We start from the raw sequence: 22,473 nt of genomic DNA on the forward strand, positions 1-22,473 counted from the left end.
TTCCAGCCTCTGTGATAGCTATAGGATGCAGTATATATATATAGGATGTTTATTTAATATATATAATCATATAAATATATATATATATATATATAAGTATAAATGAATATATATATATATCATAATACTGGAGTTCCTGAATAGGTCCGTATATACCATATCATATATATAATATATATATATATATATATATATATGATAAAATATTATATATATATATATATATATATATATATATATATATATATATATATATATATATATATATATATATATATATATATATATATATATATATATTAAAAGTATATTGAAAACCTCCATTCAGTTTCAGGCAAAATATGGAAATACTAACTGCTACTCAAATACAATTCCATACATTTTTCTGCAATGCTTAAATTCTACTGATATGCAACAGTAATCAGATTAAGAGACAGCTTTTAAGTTTGTTCAAGCCAATTTGTGCTTAATATTTCCAACTTTGGATAATTGGCAGTGACTTTCAAGACTGACCTCCATTCTTTCTTAATAAAATGCTACGTTTTTGAAAAATACATTAGCCTACTTACTGGTTGAGCATGAAGCTGAACCTGTAAACCAATCAGCCCTGCAAGAGTTGAACCAGTGACCTGGTTAAATTATTTGTTAGCCTAATAGTAATAGACATTAATTGCTGTACTACAATTAACCATTAATGAAATTTAGGTTACTTTTATAATATGCAAAACGAGAAATAGGCAATGCAGGAAAGTAAAATGGGCCAAAAAATTCAACTCGTCACATGAAGGATATGGGTTAGGAAGTCTAAGGTAAAATGAGATTCAGTTCATTAGGTCTAGTTGAGGTTACTCCTTTTATGTTCGAATTCCATAGTCCTAATGACATTTTATATATGAATGACTGGGGAGCATTCATCCTAGTTCTGGTTGAATTTTAAACCTTTCTGTGTTGCTTCCCACTAGAAAAAAAATCAAAATTTACCATAGACCTTTTCAGCCTTCCCTACATTATTGACTAGGATCATCATTTACATGAAGCAAATACGAATTAAATCAATTTGGTATTGTAGTCAAGACTAAAATATAATTTTGATTTGCTAAATGGCAGAATTATAAAGCTCTGTAAAAAAAAATGGGTCTCAATGCCATTAGCAAAAATCATGTAAATAAAAATGGGTCTCAATGCCATTAGCAAAAATCAAGTACCCTAGTCTAACTAGTACATAACCTAGCATAACCCAAGGTTAGTAGGCTACCATACCCAACACCAGCTCGTATTTGGAAAAATATAATAAAATATACCTAACTACATAATGCTTCGGAACAAATAAACAATAAAAGTCATTAGTGGCACTTATTATCAATCGAGTTCCAATTTACACAGTTCCTACGATCCTAAATGGTTTGTTTACATCCAAACTAACTCAAGGTCATATTACCGCCTAGTGGTTTGTTTACATTACCTGAGATCATAAATGGTTTGGGTAAAGACTAGTCAGTATTGCCAACGTCGTCAATAGACTATTGTCTCAGTTTGGAGATGTAGCGGAAACAATAGTCTATTGAAGGCGTTGGCAATACTGATATAGCGAAGAGACCTTGAACAGTCAACTGTCGATATGGAAATTAATAAAACATGCAGACATGCGCGAACAAGATCAAAGGTAATGAAAGGTAAGCAGTGTTATTTTATTATTATTATTATTATTATTATTATTATTATTATTATTATTACAGCAATTACTTCAGTTACCCAGGACACACAAAGCTCATCTAATGTGACAGTATATATTGTTCAAAATTAGAACAGAAGAACTTTTATACCTGCCCACATCAGCTTTTGCCTACTGGGCTTTTTCCTTTCACTAGTTTGTTATAGCTGCTGGGATTCAAGTCTGTAGCTTTTTCATATAATACACATTATTCCCATAACTACCTGGTCACTTAATTTTGCATTTTGGAATTACACCTTAATATTTCTTCCAGTTTCTGTGTCAGTGATCTTTTTTTTTGGTGTTTACTACTGGGGTAGTTCAATTTACCAGCAAGCCTAGTGTAGCAGTCTCGTTCTATTTAATTTAAGCTGCAGTTTTATATCTTTTATTGCTCTTTTAATCTCCTCTTTACAATCCATTGTGACTTAAGGAACAGAAATGTTCTGATTCTAACAAATTCTCTCTCCTCATCACAGTATAGGACTGCATCTCCCTTTCTTGCACACTGGGCTCCTAGGCCTACACATTTCTGGCATAAAAAAAATCTCTTTGAGGAATTCCAACATTTGAGGAATTAGTAAGACAGTGCATTGTTAGTTTGTTCTAAAGGCTAAAGAGGCCAAACAATAACCTCGTAATTGCAGTTTATAGCAGTGAAAGGTCTAAACGTTCTTTGGGTTTTAAGAGGTGGTCTAAGATCATTGACTGTAGGCTACTCTTTAGATATATCTTTTCAATCTAATTACTTTAAGTCCATGTCGTGGATACCTGGTACACATGAAAATATTCTAGTGCATGTGTACATATGTATCCATTACTTTCCAGCTACATAAATTTTGTTTTACGTACACTGGCGTTCACCCCTATACATTCCAGCCCACTATTCCATCTTCCAGCTGTTGAAATGTCTACAATGGCCTCTAACTGTGATTATGCTGTTAAACTAGGACTAGGTCATCTGTATAAAGCAGCACAAAATGGCCTTTCTTTCTGTACTCTTTCGTAGCTTCCGCCAAAACTAAAATAAATTATAAAGGGCTAATGTTTAATTCTTGATGGGCACTATCATTTATCTCTAATTCTTCTGAAGGCACTGACTTCAGTCTCTATTTTTCAATATGGTACTAGTTCAAGGACTGGTACTCTCCAGCACCCTTGGAACTCTCTTAAATATCTTTTAAGATCCATAAATATGCTGTATAATCTCATGCTCCTTAAATGGTACTGTTCTTGAAGTGGTCTCATTACAATGACTCCTTAAATATCCAGTTGCTTGACCCTAATGCTTAACCTTAATTGAATATGGGTTGATTCTACAATGATCAGTGGATTTCTATGGCTGTTATTTCTGAGCTAAGGAATAACAAGGTCTACTCATTACAAAAGACAAAATGAAGAAAACTCAAATAATATAACAGGCAGGCCTAGCCTACATACACTACTTTGATACCACAAGTCAAATTCACATTCGTTTTCTTGGAAAGTCAATTATCTTGAAGAGAAATCTTTAATTTTTCATGCAGCCAATCATTCGTAGTCCTAAAGAAATCTTACACTACGAAATATGTTCAGCAGCAATCGTGAATTTGTTGAGAAAAATATCCTAACATGTAAATATTTGGTCATAATGCAAAACCCAAGGTTATGGAAGACATTAATGTATATATTGTATAATAACGAATTTTTCTTTTTTGCGTGAATGAGGAAAAAATATTCACCTAAGCATGTGAATTTAGAAGCAAAAACAGTTTTTAGAATTAAATTTCCATGATACATACTAAGGCAAATAATTGCATCTAAATAAGCCTATTATGTTTCTTCAATATTTGTATGTGTATATTTTCAAGGTTTTATTGACCTCGTACCTGCACGGGCTCTTCTTTCAAAGGTATGACTTGTTTCAGCTTTATAGAGCAGTTTCGTAAATAAGTGTTGCAAAGACTGGCTATCAGACCTGAAGGTAAATTGAAGTACTGTGTCTATTGGTAAATATTCGCTATTTTCATCGGAAAATCTGCGATATTTTGCCTACTGGTACTTAATTTACTGTATAACATAAAAGTGTCTTAGCATCTGTTTTTTTTATTATTACCTACACTTTATTGGCTTATTTCAACACAAAGGAACTTTTAATAACCTATATTTAAATAAGCAGGATCTCTTTTGAGTATATTTCCCCATAGCCAATTCTAATATCGAGCTAATATTCGAAGACCACGAGATTGTTTAGTGGAATTATTAATGTATATCATACGATTTTGGTAAAATTATGATGTTTTCCATTTATGTAACTTTATTATTAAGTTTTAATCAAAGGAAAGCTAAATATCGGCATTAAAATAGGAAGGCAAAATATACATTAGTCTATCCTTAACCATTTTCTTTGGTAATGAGATTTGCAAGGTTTCGGGACGCAGCTAGCGGACGTACGAATTAAACGTCATAAAAAGAATAAAATAGTTGATTACATGATAAAAAATACCATTAAATAGATTCAATTATCGTTATTTATATCTTTTGTGAAAATAAAGTGGTTTTAATATGATTTATAGAGATTTTAATGTATGCAGTACGACAGTTTAACCCTCTTCTTCCTTTGGTGCCGGACCTGCCGGCTGCCGGTTAAACTGAGCACTTGTCCGCCATTCCTTCCTTGTGAACGACCTGAAGAAGATGTCTTCTGAATTACTTATTCCATTAAATTACCCATGTAGTCGGGAAAAGGTAAGTCATATTGATAATTTAACGTCGTCTTATAATTTACTGGAGCATATTTGCATTCTGTGCGCTAAATATCACTGAAATGTAGATATTTTTTTAAGGCTGGTTAATGCTGTAATTAATTGTTCAGGGCTAAACAAATATGCCATTTTCCTAGCCAAAGTTTTGTGTAACATTCATAAAATTGAAAAAATCCGTTAGAAAGATCGTTTGCTTATTAGCCAGTGCCTATATATTCCTAACTGTTAGTTATAAATTTACTACGTTCAAATGGGAATAGGTAATTTTAAGCCGGCTGTCCGCGGTGACCTAGCCTATGGCAATTGACGTTTTCCTATGTTGTTTTACTCGCTGAACAAGAATTTAAAATATTTTGGCGGTCGGCTGTAACTAAAATGTAATTGACCCTTGAAAACTGCAAGTCTGTACCAGTGGGTCGCACACAGATTAAGGGTAAATTACAGTTTAGCAGCAGCCGACCGGCAAAATATTACCTTAAACTCTTGTAAAGCAAGTAAAATAACATAGTAAAACGTCAGTTGCCATAGTCTAGCTCCACTGCACACTATTCGGAGCTTTCGTAAACGCGAAACGCATTACCATTTCCGCTTTCAACTTGGGTAGCCTCTATAGGTCACTGTGGCAGAACGGCGCTGCGTGCCTTATCTGCACTTTTTAAGATTCCTGCCAAGCTCGTATGTTCTGGCAAGAGGTAATTACTTTAAATTCTTGTTCAAGTAAAATAAGACAGGAAAACGTCAATTGCCAGTCTCTCGCAGCTCTTGCTAAGAGCAGAAAACTGCCAGCTGCTGATTGGTGAACCGGAAGCGGTAAAACTATAGGGTAGCTCCACGTCGCCGACGGCATTATAACTTGACTTTTTATCAAGTTTTTTGGTTGCCAATTATGAATTTACCTTTCATTTTTGGCGCTCGAGTCTTATTAACGTGTAATCAACCCCCGAAGTCCATCCAACAACGGGTTTCCATACGCGATCTTCACAAGACAGAGTACGGGTACGTCTGTTTCGAATGGTTCATATCCCGTCCGGCAAGTGCAATAACTTAACGTTTGGGTACCCCCCCCCAGGCCAGTACTAAACACGGCAAAGGGACATTCCATTTGGCCGACAACAAACAGATGCACCGCCAGTATCAGAACCCCTAAAAGTGTAGAAAAAAAACCAGTTGAAAAGGTAAAAACAGGCATGGAGCTAACATATAGAATTACCCCAAAAGCTAGCACATGCGCGTTAAGGCTTAGAATCAGCAGTACTAGTAATGAATGAAAAGTGCCTCTGAAATGGCTCCCGCTATCCATTTATTCGCCCTTCTTTTTACACTTTTTTTCATGTTCCAAATGACACATATAACAGGAAATACAACAAGATACCCAAACCTTTTCCCAATTTATTTACCCCACCCAAAACCCCGAATTCCCAACGGGTCCCCCTTGATGTTAGCTATTCTCGAAAGGGTTTTACCACACACAAAAGCCCGATTCCCAACGGGTCCCCTTTACCGTCGGCTACGGTTCTAAGGTAATTTACAGCTTAATTACGGCTGAGCAACAAAATATTACTTTAAATTCTTGTTCAGCAGGTAAAGTTCTTTAGATGAACATCAACTGCCATAGCCTAGCTCACACGGACAGCCGGCTTAGATCTGCCAAAGGGCCATTGTGTTAATTGTCATAAATTTGGGTAATTAAAGTGTAGGGTGTAAGTTCTGGTAAGCTTTATTTTTTGTATGTAATGGTTGCACAGTATTGTATGATATAGTTTGTATTTGTTCCCTTTCTAAAACAGTTGAGGGATTATTGTACTGTGTTTTCTGATAGTCTTGTATTTGTTCCATTACTAATACAGTAGGGGGCTAATGTTCCCCTCTGTGTTTAGGCTATCCCTCTGTGCATGTGTGTGTGTGTCTGTCTGTCATGCTAGGGTAGTGTGTCATTGCAACTCTTGCATAGTTTGAGGGCTCTCATTCAGACTTGTCAGGACTCTGCCAGGAATTACAGTAAGGATCCAGAGTCCATTGATTTTTCTGTTGCCTGAACCACGACCATGGTAAATTTGGGTAACTGGAGATGAACGTAAAAACATAAATGAAAGGGTACATTTTTCAATTATATTCACCCTTTCGTATATTGTTCCGTCGAAATGTTTTATGAAAGGAGTATATTTCCATGCACAACTCTTCTGTAGAATTAGCCTAATTTTTTTCACTTCTGTAGGCTAAGTACAGTACCAGTTTAAAAAACTGTGAGTGAAACAAACAGCATTGAGTAAAATAGTGTATATTTATTTGATTTAATAATTTAGCAATGGATATAACTGTCAGTCATATTTCCAGCCTACTGGTACTTAGGGTACAAAGTCCTTTAAGTAACGAAGCCCCTGTATAACAGTCCGAACTTGAATATTTCTTAGATATCTTACAGTTAGCAGCAATTCCACATAGTTCCTAACTTAAACAACATGTACTTGACACAGAACCAAAAACTAATTTGTACTTGACACATAACCTGCACTTGACATGTAACTTTTAAACTAACATGTACTTGACATTGAGCCTAAACTAACCTGTACCTGACACTTAACCTAAACTAACCTGTACTTGACACTAGACCCAAACTAACCTGTAATTGATACTTAACATAAACTAACCTTTACTTGACATTTAACTTTACCTGTACTTGACACTTAACTTTAACTACCTGTACTTGACACTTAACTTTAACTTGTACTCGACATTTGACATTCAATTAAGAGACACACAAAAAGGTATCGCCTCCAAAATGGTAGCCTAGGAAAAAATAACCATAAGATGGCAACTGGTAAGTACAGGAGTCGGTAGATCTGCGCCGGATGTCCGCAGTGAGCTGGACTATGGCAGTTCATGTTTTCTATAGAACTTTACCTGCTGAACAAGAATCTAAAGTAATATTTTGTCACTCGGCTGTAATTAAGCTGTAAATTATCTTAGAACTGTAGCTGACGATAAAGGGAACCCATTGGGAATCGGGTTTTGGGTGGTGTAAAACACTTTGCTGTAAATTATCTTAGAGCTGTAGCCGATGATAAAGGGAACCCGTTGGGAATCGGGGTTTTGGGTGGTGTAAAACACTTAAGAGAATAGCTAACGGTAAGGGGAACCCGTTGGGAATTTGGGGTTCTGGGTGGGGTAAATAACTAGGGAAAAGGTTTGGGCACCTTACTGTTGTGTTTTCTGTTATTATATATGTCATTTGGAACATGAAATACAAGCGTAAAAAAAAAAAGGTGAATAAATGGACAACGAGAGCCGTTTCAAAGGCACTTTTATTGTATTACTACTACTGCTGATTCCAGGCCCTATCACGCATGTGCGGTCTTATAAGGCGAGCCAATCACCCGATGCCTCCAACTGAGAGAGTAGTATTCTAAGCTGGTGTTCTGCAGTGAGCTAGACTGTGGCAGTTGACGTTTTCCTATGTTATTTTACTTGCTTTACAAGAATTTAAAGTAATATAGCGCGCAGCACAACATTACTGCCTGCCAGAACATACGAGCTTGCCAAGAATATTTCAAAATGCAGATAAGGCACGAAGCGCCATTCCGCACCCCAAACTGAAAGCAGAAATGGTAATATTTTACTGGTCGGCTGTAGCTAAACTGTAAACTTTGTTTACCGTTTACGCTTTGCCCTGACTGAAAGCTCTTCGAATACTGTTCACTCGAGCTAGACTAAGGCAGTTGAAGTTTTTCTGTGTTATTTTGTTTTACAAGAGTTGAAGGTAATATTTTGCATGCCGCCTGTAGCTAAACTGTAATTTACCTTTGAACTGTATAGGCCGGCGCAGGGGACCTGTTGGTAACGTCATGTAGCCTTTAAAGGTGAATTGCAGTTTAGTTACTGCCGGCTGGCATAATATTACTTTAAATTCTTGTAAAGCAAGTAAAATAACATAGGAAAACGTCAACTGCCATAGGCTACCTCATCGCAGACAGCTGTCTTAGAATTACTGTGTTGCTGCAGAAAACTAAGTTTTTCATAACTGGGCATTCAAGCTATAACACCTCAACTCAATGGACCTCTCCTTAGCGGACTTCTGTACTTATCAGCTACATTGCTATGGTTAATTTTTCCTTGCTGCCATTTTGGATATGATGCTTGTCTTATATATCTCTTAAATTGAATTTTGAAAGTGTAAAGGTGTAAAATGTAGGTTAGTTCAGGTTAAGAACTAGCGGGAATTGCTGTTAACTGTAAGATATCTAGAAAATATTTAAGTACGGGTTGTAATTATAAAGGCTTTGTTACTTTATGGACTTTTCTTAAAAGGGCCAGATCCCTGAAGCGTCTGTTAATTTGTTACAAGATAATTTACGTAGTAGCAGTGTAGGCTAATCTTGCATGAACCAAGCATCATTGATTAATGGTCATTCCGAAGAGGAAAATTAATCAAGCATGGAAAAATTAACACAAAATAAGTTCTTGAATATACTGTAGTTAGACTAATGTTTAATAGTTGCACACCAAATTTCCAACATTAAATAATAATTATGAATGTCCTGCATATCCTTCTTAAGTGTGAAAGGCAAAAGTTTGCAGGCTTGTAGCAAATTCTCTCTCTCTCTCTCTCTCTCTCTCTCTCTCTCTCTCTCTCTCTCTCTCTCTCTCTCTCTCTCTCTCTCTCTCTCTCTCTGGTTGTGTGACTCTTAATTTTGATTTTCCTAGTGCAGCTTTTTATTGATGTCCAGTGCCTGTACTTTAAAAATTTATATTTTCAGATGGTGAAATGTATTAACTATTTGGCCGCCATGGTAAATCATATTCAGCAGAAGCGGTAATGTACCTGTTTTACAACCAAACAAATCTCCAGACAATGCAAAGGTAATGTGTAATATATTTTTATGTAATTTCATATATTTTTCCTGCATGAACACAACCCATGATCTTGTATTTATTTAGGAGTATCCTGCCACTAATTGGAAACAGACATTGAATCTTATACTGTATATCCAGTAACCGATTTCTACTTTTGAATGTAATCAGAAAAATATAGTCGAACATATAAGATGAAGGTCTTCATTACACAGTCTGTATGTTCACATTCTAAATCTTCCTCAGCTGCAGAATTCATTGCAGGATTATCAGTGATACAAGCTAGTTTTCTTTACTCAGTAATGCATCAGTTTTCGCAGTATAATTGTTTCTAGTATGGTCAGGAGACAGTATTAAAAACATGCCACCACAAAAATTTCTCATTCTGAGTGACTGGAGACAGTATTAAAAACATGCTACCACAAAAATTTCTCATTCTGAGTGACTGTAGAAATGCCACCCTAAAAAGTTGTAATTTTCAGTGACTAGAACTGCCACCACAGAAATTTTTCATATTCATTGACTAGTGTGATTGAAAAGCTCATCAAAATTGTCTTAAAAAGTTCTTGGTTCAGTAAATTAAGCTTTCATAGCACAAGTTATATGAAACCAGTGTAAAGGCTGCAATGTGGTGGGTCTCTGTTTACTGATACAGTAGCCCAGGTGTTGTTGATATGAGTAGGCCAGACGTGTTCCTGTTAGTGATATGCTGTTATCTCTACAAGAAGTTGCAGTCAAACATGTGCATAGTGATTGTCACACTTTTAACCAACAACTTATAGGAAGCAGCATAAACAAATCCTTGAAAGAAATGGTCAGAATCCTCATGTTTTCAGTTTATAGTTAGTAAATTTTTAAGGAGTTATAATATATTGAATATGATATAATATAGTAATTAAGAACAAAGCTTTTGGGCTAGATCTGAGGGAATTAAGAATTTTAGGTCAGTGGTCTGGTTAAATATTTATAATTATTAATAATAATGTGTCAAGATTGGCACATTTTATTTATAAATGATTCACTTCCTTGGTAAATGGTTCTTCATTTGGTAGGCAATGCTGTTATTTTCCCAGACTGAAGATGCAGCACAAGTAATGGTACCTGTTAGTATAGAAATATGACTGTGGGACCTCATTAAAACTACTGTATGCAGTTGACAACTTGCAACAACTAAAGCCTAAAATAAGATTTTCTGCTTCAGCATAACAGGGCCTTTTAATTTGTAGATACTATACCTTCATTGCTGTGTATTTTTTCTTTATAATACATTGCTAATTATGCCTTTATTTATTTCAGGTGCACTTCCTTCTCTGCCAGTCCACTGAGAGACCCACATTATTCTCCAGGAACAAGTGGAAGTTTTGCATTACTATACAATATAACCACCACCTCAGTCACCTTCACTGAGGCTGTTTCACCTATGTGTTAGCCATCTTAGTATACCTCATTTATTTTTTACAATTCATTTCCTCTTTTAAACAGTAAACACACTAATTAGTAATTTAAAAAACAAAATTGGGGATTCATTAGTAAAAAATATATAGATTGCTGATAATATTTTGTTTACTATTGTCTGAGAAGGAATTACTCTGAGTCTCCTAATTACTTTCAGGCAGAGGGAAGTTTCCATTACTATATGTAATATTTAATGGTTCAAGATATGAAATAATTTGATAAATTCTGTGGCAATATTGAACTAGTTGCTGTATTAAAACTTAGGTGACCTCAGGAGGGTATGATTGGTTTATGGAAGGACCAGCTGTATTTAACAGCAGGGAAATATTCTACTGCGTTTTGTAAAACATTAGGCAGTTAATTGTTTTCAAATTGAGAGACTTTGCCACAAGAAAGGCCTGATTGTCTAAAATCATTAAATTACTGTTATATTAATTTTCAATGTTGTTTTTTGAAGAGAAATGTAAATTTCTCTCTTTAAATATCATTCCTCCACATCACACTAATGCTCATTTAAGAATTTTTCTTTCCACTCACCCTTAGACTCCTATGACACAACTATTACATGCTTATGCTCCCATTGTTTTTTCCCCACAGTGCACCATGCACTCCTAATTGTAGTTCTTTGGGGTGTCACAGGCTCCAGCTGTGTTGCTCTCTGTCATTTAATTTTCATCTGTTCCCTTTGGTAGTTCCTCGTTGGACGAATCGGTAGAGTTCTCGGCTAGCACTCTGCTAGGCCTGAGTTCGAGTCTCTGGCCGGTGAATGAAGAATTAGAGGAATTTATTTCTGATGATAGCAATTCATTTCTCGGTATAATGTGGTTCGGATTCCACAATAAGCTGTAGGTCCCATTGCTAGGCAACCAATTGGTTCTTAGCCACGTAAAATAAGTCTAATCCTTCGGGCCAGCCCTAGGAGTGCTGTTAATCAGCTCAGTGGTCTAGTTAAACTAGGTATACTTAATTAACTTGTTCCCTTTGGTGTCCTTCCTCCAAGCATTCCAGCTTCTTTTTGTAGCCTGTGCTGACTTGTTTTACGCGAACACACTCAGTCGGTAAAACCAGAACCTATAGATTTCATTGTCTTAAGAAATCCTTGGTTCAGTAAATTAAGCTTTTGGAGCACAAGTAGTATGAAACCAGTATAAATGCTTTAATATGATGGGTCTCTGTTCATATGGGGTTAGTAATACAGTAGCCCAGCTGTTGTCAATATGAGTAGGTCAGATGCACCTGTTCCTTTTAGTGATTTGCTGTTCTCTACAAGAAATTGCAGTCAAACATGTGTATAGTGATTATCACACTTGCAACCAACAACTTATATGAAGCATCATAAACAAATCTGTGAAAGAAATAGAATCCTCATACTTTCAGTTTATCTAGTTAGTAAATTTTTAAGGAGCTGTAATATATTGAATATGACATAACATAGTGATTAAGAACGAAGTTTCTGGGCTAGATCTGAGAGAATTCAGAATTTTAGGTCGTGTTCTGGCTAAACTATTTATAATGGTGATAATGATTTGTCAAGATTGGCACATTATACATAATTCATTTCCTTGTTAAATGGTTCTTCATTTGTTAGCAATGCTGTTATTTTCCCAGACTGAAGATGCAGTACAAGTCATGGTACCTGTTAGTATAGAAATATGACTGTGTGACCTCATTAAAACTACTGTTTGCAGTTGACAACTTGCAACAACTTAGACTGAAATAAGATATTCTGCTTTAGTATAACAGGGCCTTTTAATTTGTAGATACTATACCTTCATTGCTGTGTATTTTTTCTTTATAATACATTGCTAATTATGCATTTATTTATTTCAGGTGCACTTCCTTCTCTGCCAGTCCACTGAGGGACCCACATTATTTTCCAGGAACAAGAAGTTTTGCATTACTATACAATAAAATCTTATCTTCAGTCACCTTCACTGAGGATGTTTCACCTGTTAGCCATCTCAGTATACTTCATTTATTTTTTACACTACATTTCCTCTTTTAAAGAGTAAACACACTAATTAGTAATATATAAAACAAAATTGGGGATTCATTAGTAAAAAACTTATAGATTGCTCATAATGTTTTTACTATTGTCTGAGAAAGAATAATCCGAGTCTTAATTACTTTCAGGCAGAGGGAAGTTTCCATTACTATATGTAATATTTAATGGTTCATGATATGAAATACTGTGATAAATTCTGTGGCAATATTGAACTAGTTGCTGTACTCAAAACTTAAGTGACCTCAGGAGGGTATGATTGGTTTATGGAAGGACCAGCTGTATTTAACAGCAGGGAATTATTGTACTTTGATTTGTAAAACATTAGACAGTTAATTGTTTTCAAATTGAGAGACTTTGCCACAAGAAAGGCCTGATTGTCTAAAATCATTAAATTACTGTGATGTTTGTTTTCAGTGTTGTTTTTTGAAGAGAATTGTAAATTTGTCTTTTTAAATATCATTCCTCCACATCACACTTAACGCTCATTCAAAATTTTTTCTTTCCACTCATCCTTAGACTCCTATGACACATGACACAACTATTTACATGCTTTATGCTTCCATTGTGTTCTCCCCACAGTGCACCATGTGCTCCTCCTCGTAGGCTTAAAGGGAAGTTCTTTGGGGTGTCACAGGCTCCAGCTGTGTTGCTCTCTGTCATTTATTGTTCATCTGTTCACTTTGGTGTCCTTCCTCCAAGCATTCCAGCTTGTTTGACCTTGCCCTGTTATAATTTTCACTTAGTTTTGGGAACAAATCCATTGGGCCTTTACCAGTAAGTCTTCCATGATGCATTAATAGAAGTTCCCCTCTCATCCTGAGGGTAACACTGGAAATAATAATGTGATTGTGTTCTCTCTTTTTGTAGCCTGTGCTGACTTGTTTTACGCAAACACACTCATTCGGTAAAACCAAAACCCATAGATTTCATGGTCAAGAGCAATACAGCACTGTAATATAAATAGTTCATTAGGCACATTTTCTACTTGAATTACACTTCTAAATGCTTTTCAAGTTTATTCTTAATACCCTGCCCCTGCCTGTCAGTTATTCAAGTTGTGCTTTTCCCCCTCGCATAAGTCTCTTACTTAATGCAGTTCCTGGTACAATAATGCAGAATTATCTTTCCTTGCACTGAAATGTCCCTACGGCTGATAGTCTCCCTCTTTGCTTGAATATTTTGACTTCCCATCCTCAAACTGACTGTTGGCTTGACACATCAAGCATCCTCATACCTATTGATGTGTGTTCAGTATATATTAGGGCCATCTGAAAACTAATCATACTGCTTCACCATGGATTTGGTAAAATTCCATTGTTGCATTGTATATGAACACACTGGTACAATACATATTGTCATGCAGTTTTGTAGATCACCCTTCAAGCATGACCACTCAGACATTGCCCATATTTTCTAATACATCACCCACCTAGTAATTTTGTCCTTTGCTTCCTCTTCGTTTTAGAAACAAACCTCACGCTGTGCATCATAGGCATTACTTAAGGCTCTTTGCAGCGTCCCTTCGGCCCCCAGCTGCAACCCCTTCAATTCTTTTTACTGTTCCCCTGTTCATATGATCTTTCTTCCATCTTACTTTCCATGCTTTCCTAACAATTGTTTCATAGTGCAACTGTGAGGTTTTCCTCCTATTACACCTTTGAAACCTTTGTACTGTTTCCCTTTCTGCGCTGAGTCATCTCATAGATCCCAGCGCTTGGCTTTTGGACCAAATTTTATATTCCATTTCCATATTAGAAACTTTTCTAGTCATGATTTTTGTGCTTGTCCATAATCATTCATGAATTTTTTTTTTAACCTGCCCCATTCCCATGTAATTCAACATTCACTTCAGTTGAACTTGAAAATAGTTATCAATTGTAATTTAGGCTTTAGGATAGGCAAAACTTGATGTTTTTAAGCGGCTGAGTATCCAGTATGTGGTCTGATGTGTTTTTTTTTTTTTTTTAAGTTCAGAACCATATTCTTCAAATTGTTCTGTAAAGATATAGAACTATCATTAAGATTGATTTCAGGTTGTTGTAGTAAATAAAAGCTGGTTTTAATCTTAATTACCCTTTGTAAAGAAGAAAATTATTCTAACACTGCCATGACAAAATTTAACTAATCTGTTAGACATAGATGGTTTGGGTTTAATTTTGTGATTTAAACTTCAGTAGTACAAAGTTGAAATTTCCTGTGAAATTAGTTTTGAGGTTTGTGGTTTACAAGGTTTGTAATCAGGAAATTTTGTGTGAAATTAGTTTTTGTGGTTTAAAAGGTTTGTAATCAGGTAATTGTACATTTTAGGTAACAGGATCTATAAACATTGTAAGACTTAATCTCTGGAGCTAGGTAAAAGAATCTTGATTCTCATGATTGGGAGTAAATATTTTAGGTCAAACATTCTAGTTTTCTTTTTCTTGTAAAATTTTTGGAAAATTTGTCAGGTAAAAGTGGGGAAATTGATAAAAATCTGCCTCTTTAGAAGAGTTTTTGGTCAAGAATTTGTCAAGATTTTCTTGTTAACCATTGTAGAAAGCCAGTGTTTTGTTTTTTAGCCAGTGTAAACTTAAAAGAATTTTAGCCCAATAGGACAGTACCTGTATGCCATATACTGTACTATAAAACCGCCATGCAGGTGAGGGGTGGTATGTTAAAAGAACTGTGAAGGATTATCAGTAATGCAGTATTGTATAGTGATATGTTTTTCTGACATTGTTCCATGTTGGAAAACTGCTTCTAGGCAAATACATGCATTAGGCTTATGTTGGCTGTTCAGGAAGTTTAGTTACTGATTTTGTTAGTTGACGTGGGCAGGTATTCAAGATTTTCTAGAATAGTTGGAAAATGTTACATTTTTGTTAGTGGTAATGGTTGAATAGCTTCATAATTTGTAAAAGCTAGTACGTGGCAGAAGTAGAGGTTTTAAATCAGTCGGTCTTCACAGGAAGAGAGATCCAATATAAAACTAAGTGTGGCAGCAGTTTGAGAGATTTTACCATGTATGTATACTGTATATGAATTATATTGCATTGGCATGTGTATCTTGCCAGGAGATGTTTAGCAAGATAAGGCCATCTTGACCTAATGTACCCCTTTCCTTCTTGGAGTTTGATTTTAAACGGCTCTGAATTTCTGTGGACATAGACTTACTCTTCCCCTTTCAGTGCTCAATTGAAGTGACTGAAAATTGAATCTTGTTGCTTGACAACAGTCTCGGTGGGTCAAATTGAGAAGTCAGGCCAGGGTCTCTGGATGTGTGTGATTTTCAGTATAAGTTCTGATGGAGGGTACCTGTACTTGTCCTGTTATGCCCTTGAATACTTGTTCAGGGTCTGAGCTCCTCATCCCAAGTTCTCTTTTCTGTTCTTTGTCAGCCCTTTTATTATCAGTGACAGTTCTTCGACTGGCCACCTGGACTTCAACTCCAGGTGTGGACCAGTAAATTGTTCCAGTCAGCCATTCTATTTTTTTTGATTGAATTACAATGTCAGGAAATTTGATTTAAAGGTCAATGCTGAAAAAGCTGTTTTCAGTGTTTCTTCACTGAAAACTTGTTCACATAGATGTATAATCAGTGTGTTTTGCTTTAAGTCAAGTGTCAGTCTCTTCCCTGTTCCAGGTTCTGTTGGACTGCTTCAGTAAACAGTAAGAGGATTCTGTTCCAGATTTCAATGTCATCATCGTTGGACTTAAACCCCTTTCATTCCTGTTACCATCCCTCCATTCATAATCTATCTTCTCACTTTTCGCCCTCTCCTGACAAGTTCCATAGTGTATCTGCGAGGTTTTCCCCCTTTTACACTTTTCAAATCTCTTTACTATCAATCTCATTTATAGCACTGAATGACATCATAGGCCCCACCACTTGACCTTTGGCCTAAATTCTGTACTCTTGTCATTGGACTTATTAATGCAGTCTTATTCTTTGCATACCATATAGCCTCCTTGCATTGCATTCTATAAGAGAGAGGATGTTCTTTAGTAACCTTTTGCCCTTTGTTGCCATGCATTTAATAACACTCCCAGCTTTCCTGTTCACTGTATGCTATTAATATCCTGGTTATGTTGCCCACATTGTTTGTGTGCACCTATTTTCCAACCTGTTTCTTATTTTTGTTCTCAGTGTCTTAAATGTTGAAGGACCTAGAGATCTACTTATAGGTTCATTGCAGTGGGACATTTTGGAGGAACATACATTTTCTTCATATTCTATGAAATTTGGTTTGTCTCCTACTCCATTGTACTGTGCATGTGAAACATTTCTCTCTTGTGGAGTTTGGCAGTGTCAAGATTTGCAGATATGCCGTTCCAGTGTTTTTCATGGGTAAAATTTGTTTTCTTTCAGTTCTTTTTCTCACTTTGCCAGGCTCATGAAAATGACCATTGTTTCTCTTAATGTTAGTGTTTTAATATTTTACAAGTACAGTACTGTTACAGTAATCTCTCGGGCAGACTGCCAGACATCTTGGAGTTTATTGTATGAAGAGTTTTGAGCTTAGTCACAGGGTAGAATTATGGAGGTCACATTTTATTAAAGTTAATTGCTGGTACCATTTGCTGTAACTGGAAGGATTTTATGCCCTGTTGACACTAAAGTATGGAACTTATTGCCTTTTGCATAGGCTTTGTTACAAGATGTGTATGAAAGCCCATGAGCATGATGGTACAGATATGAGTTGAACATTATAAAGGAACCAGTATGGTTTATATTCTTGCCACAGTCTGCTTTATTGTACATGTACACCTGGCAATGTGGCTGGTGTACATGCTCAGTAAGGCAGATTTGAATATTGGCTTTTGTACATCAGTCTTGTAACAAACTAAGCCTATGCAGAAGGCAGTATGGTTTCATTGTCAAGTTTACATCTTGAATATTTTACAAATAAAATTTGTAGGAAGAAGAGACAATAAAATACATTGAAATTAACTTAGTAATTTTATTAACTAATATTGGTACATAGTAAAACAAAAACCTTACTGGCACCCCTTTGGGCTATGTGGGTCATTTTATTAACTAATACTGATACATAGTAAAAGAAGAAAAACCTTACTGGCACCCCCTTAGGTTGTGTGGGTCAAATGCAGTTTGGCCACCTACCTGAAAAGGAGGAAGGAAAGAAATAAATTGGTAGGGAGGAGGTATGGGATCCCTGGCCCTTGTTCCACATTTTCTCTCTATCTCATTCTCCCTCCTTCCTTCCTTGGTGGCTTGAAGTTTCATTCTTTCCCTCAATGTTTTTCTCACCCAAGTCTCTGTTCCACCCATTTACCTCCAGGCATTCAGTTCCATAACTTTGTTCTGGAATGTGGAAGCTCTTTGGCCAGTATTGCTTTGTTAGTAAATTAAAATGACCAGAAAGTACATGATACAGCACTTATGGGTAATACTTATTTAGTTCTCCCATGTAAGTTTTGTGTCCAAATTGACTTCCTGTAATATTAACAATAAAATGGTGAACTGAAGTTAAAACCTTTCCACTTGATCAAAGCCAAATGCCAATACCTCTTTATCAGTATATCATTTTGATCCAATTTGGCATACACATTTCTAAATGGATACCGTATTTATCTCTACCCTCTGATATCCTTTGTGTAGTTTACTCAAATGCAGATCTAGAAATGATGGTCATTGAAACAAAAGCACATTATTTGATATTTATTGCATGAGACAATAACACTTGACTTGCCATGGTCTGGGAAGTTTACACTTGTGCAAATACAGACTTTAGAATCTAGCTTGTTACTTGAAGGAACATGAATGTGCTGTCTCTAAAACTGAGCAAGATTTTTATTAGATAAAAAGGAGAAAATGAAAACCCAACCAAGGCCCACCCAGTAACCAACGACTAATGCAATTTTTGTGATCTTGAGCAATGTTACCAGGTCCTTGAATGTTTTCATTTTCTCTTTCTTTTTTTTCTTTTTTTTTTATAAACTTACAAATGCTAATGCAGTTAGAAAGCTCATTTTACTGTTTACATTCTGTCCTCAAAGTTCTCTGGCTGAAAGAGTCTACAAGAAACTTAAAAAAATAATAAATTATGCCCTCATTACTTTGACATTCTCAAAATTTCTTCGGTTACTGGAAGGGCACAGTGTGGTCAAAAGAGATGTGATACAGAAATTTATATATAAAAATATTCTCAGTTAAATGCATGTAAAGGTCACCTCAATAAAATGGTATCAAAAGATCCTACAGCATTCCTTGCATTTGCAACAATTGCAAAAACATTTGTTTCAGTATCATTGCAGAGTACACGCAAACCATAAAACCCCAAGTGTGCAGACAAAACAGAAAGTACTCGGTGGGTATGCTTCCATCCCTTTAGCAGAGACAATTTTCCAAAGAGAACACAGTCTGCATTTCACTGTACTCTATAATAACCTCTAACACTAACCTTGTAAAAAATCCCAAATAGAAGAAACATGATATCCTCAATCTCCTGTCAAAGTTTTGCAAGGAAAACATTAATGGCTGAATATCAAACACCAAAGGCTGCGGCCCAGTCACACCAGCATAATAACTGCCTCTATTTCATGCACTGCAGAATGCTGATACAGTATCATGAATAGCCAGGTAACCTCAACAGAATCAATACTCTAACATTTATGAACCAACCTAGACCATCAGAGAACCAAAAAATTCACAAGTCAGTCAAATGTTTTGGATTATAAGTGAGTGCAACACGCAATAGCCTCCATAGAAGACAAGTACAGTACAGTACTGCTATGTACATCACTTGTAAAGTACAAGAGCACAAAATAATGATGCATTATACATGGAACCTTCAGAAATTCTCAAGTATCAAAAACAAGACATCCAAGTTTCCTAAGAAATCTATATTGTAATGGATCATTTGTTGACTTTTTGTTAGATTTGTTGACAATTTGTAACAGTCAAGGCTTAATGGAAATGTTTGAGACCACTTGTGAGAACCATATACCTATGTGCTTAGACTGCTCCCTTCTTGATGAAACCAGTGCAAACAAAATTTTTCTATAGTGGAGAGACCATGACAAGAATGGCTATCCAAATCATGCTTGGTCACTGTTAGAAGTATTTGTGAACATTGTCCAAAAGCAATGAACACCTCAGCCTTGAAAAAGAGACAGGAAAGTAAAAAAGTGGCTTATAAGTCCCCAATTTAAGTGACTGGAATGAAGGACTATCCAAATATGAGACATAATCTGTATAATCGCTGAGCCTATGTACAGCAACGGCCAGAAAGTGGAGAAGGCTGCCTATGATTAAATGCTCTTAAAAATAATATTAAAGTAGTGTTTACCACAGCATGAGAACTGTAGTGTCACACCTTTCTTAAGACATCATTTTTCCAACAGACTAGAACTCAATCTCAGATTAAGGAAAAATAATCCTTATATAACAATTTAAATAACGATAAGGGTTTTACACTGCAAATTTGTTTTCCTCTATGAAAAGTTAAGACTTGAATAATAAGGAAGGGAGGAATAAGTATCCTCCTAAATTAAGGATAGACAAGAGACAGTACTAGTGAGGTTTTCTAACAATTTTTAACAAAACAACACCAGGGAACAAAATGACATAAGCTACAATATGCTGTAATGTAACATACAGTATGTCCACATTCAATGAAAAATTTGCATCTAAACTCATATTAGGAAAGAACTATCCTGTCAGAAGAGCTGCTAAGTATGACAATAATCCACTTCTGAAACACTATTATTATTATTATATTATTGAGAAGATGAACCCTATTTATATGGACCACAGGGGCCACTGACTTGAAATTCAAGCTTCTAAAGAATATGGTGCTCATTAGGAAGTAATGCACTGCATCTTTGCTTGAACTTTCTGAAGTTCCAATTACAAGACATCCTCAGAAAGACTGTTCCACAGTCCAATGGTTTGGGGAATAAAGAACCTCTGGAACTGAGACGTTCTACAGTGATGCACATTTACTGCATATTGGTGCTGCTGTTCAGCAAATCTGGTTGCTCTTGGCAGGGAAAGAGGATCATGGATCAATTGTGAATGTGAAAGATCTGTGTTGAAATACAACTTATGAAAAGCTGACAAACAAGAGACCATCCATCAATGGTCGAAGTCATAACTACTAGTATTAGGAAACTGAAACCTACCACCACGAACAAATCTATCTAAAAGAGATAAATCTCTGGCAGAAACAGACATCTGTACCAGAGAACAGTATTCTAGTAAAAGAAAAGTACACTAGAAGCAAAGTACAAAATACGTGGCAGAAAACGTCTTCATGGCTAAACAAACAGAAAATTAAAATGTTTTAAGACTTAGCTTAACTTAGAGACTGAAATGACATACAAGTGCAACAAAAACTTCAAAACAATGGCAAGCTCCCATTGACTCGAGTATATAACAAAAAACTGTGGCTACTCACTCATCTCTTTGGGGTTTCACTGTCCAAAACCATGACTATCGAGCTAGTTTATCTTCAAACGGTAGAAAAAGTGGACCAGCTCACCAAAATTCAACTTTAAATACAGGACTAGAATGCACACAACCACCAGTGATATTTAGTTTCTCAGCATCATTTACAGCAGTTACAAGAGAGACTGAAACTGGGCAACAACTCTCAAAATTAATTCCAAGATCACTAATGTACACAACAGTAAATGAATTTAGAGAGGCATTTTTGCAGTCATTTCAAATAATAACATGAGGGGAAGTAATCTTCAAAGGTCAAACAAATAGCCAACACAAAAAATTCCCTCAATATTTAGTTTTAAATCCATTTAATCAACTCCCTTTCCTCTATTGCAACCAGGCTATCAATGTCCAACTTTTCCTTGATCAATTTTTTGCCTGAAAAAACAAATACTCCACAGCAGCTCAAAGAGAGTAGAAATATGACTTGGCGGATAGGCTAACTACTTTGAAATAGCAGTACAATATGCAAAAATGAGGAATATATAATCCCACTCATAATTTGTCTTCAATTGCACAACAGAAGGTGTGAGTTCCCCAAACTTCAACCTTAAAAGACTCAATAGAGAAGGCTAGGGGCCATCAACTAAGTCAATTTCAAATCAATGTTGTGGAAGGCAGATGACTACGCATGAGTAAGGAGATACTGTATCGAAAAACTTTACACAGATTTTAACCTCCCTTTCATAGATACAAAATTCTTTGGAATGACTTCTGATTTTCCTCTGCAGCTGCCTGATTGGACACTTATGGACACCACCATAAGACAAAGAGGGGTAGACTTCTATTAAAATACCTTCAAACACTGAGGAACTACAATCTTTCCTTTTGTTAAGGCTAAAAAAATAGTATTACTAGTCCAGACAATTCAAAGCATTTATCTAATCCAAACCTGATGGACACATGAATGAAAGGAAAAATTTAGGTGTTTTACCACAACTAATTACTCTGTATTAATATTTATAAGCAAATGGAAGGGATAACCTACAACTCTTGTCAATCTCGGGTCTGAAGAAAACGTACAAAAAGGATAAGGAAAAATGGTTGGGTTTTGCCACAAAGGAAGAAGGAGATCCTTTAGCCTCTTGAAGGAAGGAAGGAAGGAAGGAAGGGGCAAGCAAGCAAGCAAGCATCATAAGTCAGAGAATTCCAAATAGTAGATTTGCCTCTCACGGAAAGAAGAGTGACCTGCTTTTATGTACATCTTAGTTTCACTTAATTAAGCACTTTTCTTTAGCTCATCATGAACTCAAGACCTTTCCGC

At 35.8% G+C, this 22,473-nt stretch overlaps 1 long non-coding RNA gene across 1 annotated transcript; it reads left to right on the plus strand.

Annotated features, from left to right (window-relative positions):
• The first annotated feature begins 4,320 nt into the window (after positions 1–4,320).
• Positions 4,321–17,693, plus strand: LOC136854544 (uncharacterized). Its single transcript, XR_010857727.1, has 4 exons — positions 4,321–4,438; positions 9,210–9,312; positions 10,600–10,727; positions 12,589–17,693. It is a non-coding gene; the product is annotated as an uncharacterized lncRNA (long non-coding RNA).
• The last annotated feature ends 4,780 nt before the right edge of the window (positions 17,694–22,473 follow it).

The sequence above is a fragment of the Macrobrachium rosenbergii genome, chromosome 29 (assembly GCF_040412425.1).
Source record: "Macrobrachium rosenbergii isolate ZJJX-2024 chromosome 29, ASM4041242v1, whole genome shotgun sequence".
In the NCBI taxonomy this organism is placed as follows: domain Eukaryota; kingdom Metazoa; phylum Arthropoda; class Malacostraca; order Decapoda; family Palaemonidae; genus Macrobrachium; species Macrobrachium rosenbergii.